Here is a 4,029-nt window from a genome sequence, read left to right as displayed (position 1 = left end):
ACTGTTTCTATAGCTCCTTTCAGCTCCATTACTCTTATCTCCATAATTCGATGTGATGGTTCTCACCTGAAACAACCTCTTACTGTTCCCATCCATCCCAGATGTTGAGGGCTAACTAATAGAATAGTTAATATTTGTTGAATACCAAGGATTCGGCCTCTTTGTATATACACATTTTTTAGTGTATAGACATGTACCATTTTATTACAAAGATTCTCACAAAAATGAAAACAGTATCTCAAAAAGGAAACTGGACTAACAATCTTCACCTGCAGAATTGTGGGAGGACAGAGAGGGCAGGCAGTGTGAGTTTCTTGGCTTACTGGGGGCCAGTAGAAAGGTATGAGAACAGAACCAATCTAAAAATGGCTGATGTTACCTTAAGGAGCCTGAAAAGACCAGGGAGTCCCTGAAGATCCAGTCACCCCTTCTAAAATGCTCAATAAGGGCACCTTTTCAAAGCTACTAAGAGGCACTTCAAGATTTTGTCCTATGGGTGCTTAAGTGTATCCCTTCTAGCCAGACCTGGCACCCATTATGGTTCAAAATTAAGAATTCAGGAGGGATGGGTGGTGAGGCAGCTACTAGAAAAGCTTCACCTAACACATGTGCCCTGAGCTCGGGGCCCTGGTTCCTGTCCAGTCCCTGGGGATATTTATATTTAATATATTTTATATAAATACACAGAGAAATAGAAAATATAAAATCCGAGGGGGTGCAAGATAAAGGTGGGGAACTTGGCAAGAAGCCAGAACTGGAGAGGTCTGCTCAGACCCTCTTGGCTTCTTGCTTCTCCTCCTTGGTTTTCTCCTCTTCTGTGACTTCTTTCTTTTCTTCTGGGTCTTTCTCTTTCTCATATTCCGTTTTGACTCTCTTGGCTTTTTTGAAGTTGGAAGAGTTCTTGCGACCTCCTTTTCCCTCCCCATCAGAGTCAGAGAACTCTTCCTCACAGGCAATTTGTTTGTCCGAGGAACACAGTGAGATGTGCTTGTCAGGGTCTTCTTCATCCTCATCACCACTCTCCTCTGGAATGGCATCCTCAGGAATGGCCTGCATTTGGACTCCAGTTATGCGGGTCAGCATTCTCAGGTTCTCAAACAGTCGCTGTTTGAGCTTTTCCAGATACTCATTAGTGTTCTGGTGAGTCATATTGGAAAGACTGATGTGAAATTTGAAATCTGGTCCAAAGTATTCAAAGTAGTCGTTGTATGAAAGCTCATTAGGGATCTCCATGTCCAGGGCCACAGCTGTTTCATAAGTCCAGCACCGGGAGACATTATAATGGTGTAGCCACCTCCTCCCAGCATCAGCATAGGCAGGTTAAAGCTCTTCACAAATTCCACACACTTGGCTTGCCCTTTGATGGTCGAATCGAAGCAATCTAACTGATCCCCAGACAGGAAATCAGAGCCACAGTGTAAGACGACTGCACTGAGCTGGAACATCTCCATTACTTTGGACATGACTGGCTTGAAAATGGCCTCATAGAACTCGTCATCAATCCCATCTCAGAGAGAGTAGTTAACAGCATAATACTTGCCTTTGCCAACCCTAATATCCCATAGGTCCCAAGTTCCTGGGAAGTACTCTCCATATTTATGAAAGGACACAGTCACGACTCGGTCTGTGGTATAGAAGGCCTCTTCCACACCATCGCCATGGTGAATATCAACGTCAACATACAGCACTCTCTGGTGATACTTCAGCAGTTCCAGGATAGCCAAGACGATATCATTGACATTGACGTAACAGAAGCCAGATGCCTCGGACTTCTTTGCATGGTGTAAGCCCCCAGCCCAATTCACAGCGATGTCCGTCTACTGTTTATTTTCAGGGCACTTGCCACAGAGCCACCAGGAGATAGCTGACAGAACTCAAACAGGCCATCAAATACCAGACAGTTCTCACCAACGTAGAATCTCTGCATCTGCTTGCTGTACTTGGACATGTTATCTGGGCAGATGGAGCGCAAGAATTTAATGTAGTCATCAGTGTGGTACTTGGTTCTCTCCTCAGCATTGGCTTTGTGAGGGTGATAAATTTCCATCTTTCGGTCGAGGCCATAGTTAAGGAGCAAATTGTGAGTCATGCAGATTCAGTGAGGCTTCATTGGGTGGCCTTGTCCATAATATACAACATAATTGGAAACTACATCCAATGTAATTTCCAACATCCCCTCACTATATCTCCAGGGAATTCACTCCCACAACAGAAAACTAACCATCACTACTCAGAATTATTGTAAGCCACAGCTCACCTCTTGCACGTCATTACACTTTATGGTGTCAAAGCACATTCACATTCATTTTCTTACTGGATTCTCACAAAAACCCATCGTAGTAGTAACAGACTTTCCCCCTGGTGCCCTGAGTCTGCGCCATCTTGCTCCCCTCCGTAGGTCCCTCTGCCCTCCTGCCAGCGGCTCTGCTCAGCCTCTTTACAGATATTAACTCATTCAATCCTCCCAACATCCCTAAATGAGTTGTATACTACTGTCATGTCCATTTTAATGGGACCTGGAACCTCAGGCTCAGTGAGTTTATGTAACTTACTCTCGATCACACAGCTATTAAATAGCAGAGCCAGGATCTAAAGCAATTATTTACCTTCCCTTAAATCTCTTGCTCTTGGCCATTACAATATACCACCCTCTAGACTTCAGGTAGGTTGTCCATATAAGATAACACAGGGTAAGGACACTAGCCAGTCATTAATGTGCTATCAAGGCCCACAACACATTGAAAAAAAAAAAACATAAGTCACCTTGGCCCTGTCAGCACACAATGGCTACTGTGTTTGCCAATTCTGCCTTGTATCTGCCTCTTTTATCACCCAAAGCCATGGGAGGATATGAGCATTTGGGATGTTCCCACAGCAGATTTAGAGTTTCTATGGAAATAACTACCTTCAGAAGATCAAAGGTTTCCATATTATAAAGGGACACAATTTGCTCTATTCTTCTTTGAACTTCAAGAAGAACAATATATACAAAACAATTCACTTTGATAAGCTGGTATGACCTAACCTAACAACATAAAAATTAGTCAGGATTTTCCTAATAATCCTTTTATGTTTAATCGTTATGGTCTTTAAAAGCTTCCACTAGTGCTCTTTTATTTGGTTTTTCTCAACCTTGCAAGATAAGCAGAGGAGATCATATTATCTCCAATTTACTGATAAAGAAACTGAGAATCACGTGGAGATAAGTGACTTGTCCAAGTACACAAAGCTAACATGCAGTGGAGCTAAGATTGAACCCTAGGTCCTCTAATAGCCTGCTACTAAGTTTCAAATTAAAACGCACTAATATTACAATCATTGTTTCTTAATATTATGTCTCAGGATGTTCAGAGGGAACATATAACATCGCCAAGGTCTCTAAGTATTTTCTTTAATAATTCTTTCCTCAAATTATGAGTGTCCCAGTATCACTCTCTGGACACGAGGATAAAGACAGCTGCTCCCATGACCTTTCAAGTGATGTCACTTTAGCAGGCTTTTAAAAGACTGGGCCAAAGAAAAAGATTCCTGAGAGGAAGAACATGTTACCTTGAAGAGTAATCAGTTATGCGAATGGTTTCATTGCCTGTTATACCATGGATTATGCTTTCATTTTTCATATTAATGTTCTTTATGTTTTTCTATTAGTCACGGCAAATTACCTGTCCTTCGCCTTGGCAAGGACAGCTCAGTGGGGCTCGGTGGAGTATTTTCCAAGTTCTGTCTGGTGAATTCTTGCTCACATTCTTCTTGAGGCATTAAGATGTAATTTTTTGAATGAATGAATGTGTTTCATTTGACACCATCTCATTCATGTAGGAAATTACCTATTGAATAAGGAATTGGAAATTTTTTCCTTTCTTTTTCTGTAATGGTGCATTGCAAAAAATTAATTTTAGTTAAATATTAAAAAAGAATTGGAACATTAAAGAAAATTAAAATTCATTCAGCATTTCTTAGTCATTCTAACAGAGAGGACTTGTGGCACAGAGCATACAAAATAGCAAATTCTCCAAAATCCATGCCTAC

At 41.5% G+C, this 4,029-nt stretch overlaps 1 pseudogene across 1 annotated transcript; it reads right to left on the bottom strand.

The window, feature by feature from the left end:
- Nucleotides 1-768: 768 nt before the first annotated feature.
- LOC309817638 (histone deacetylase 1-like) lies at nucleotides 769-2,381 on the bottom strand (annotated as a pseudogene). Its single transcript has 2 exons — nucleotides 2,326-2,381; nucleotides 769-2,180 (listed from the first exon to the last, which is right to left on the bottom strand). The product of its transcript is annotated as a histone deacetylase 1-like (transcript).
- Nucleotides 2,382-4,029: the final 1,648 nt, after the last annotated feature.

Source organism: Grampus griseus (genome assembly GCF_964374135.1).
Source record: "Grampus griseus genome assembly, chromosome: X".
Lineage (NCBI taxonomy): Eukaryota > Metazoa > Chordata > Mammalia > Artiodactyla > Delphinidae > Grampus > Grampus griseus.
Note: the sequence above shows the minus strand (reverse complement) of the source record. Positions and strands in the feature narration are given on the sequence as shown.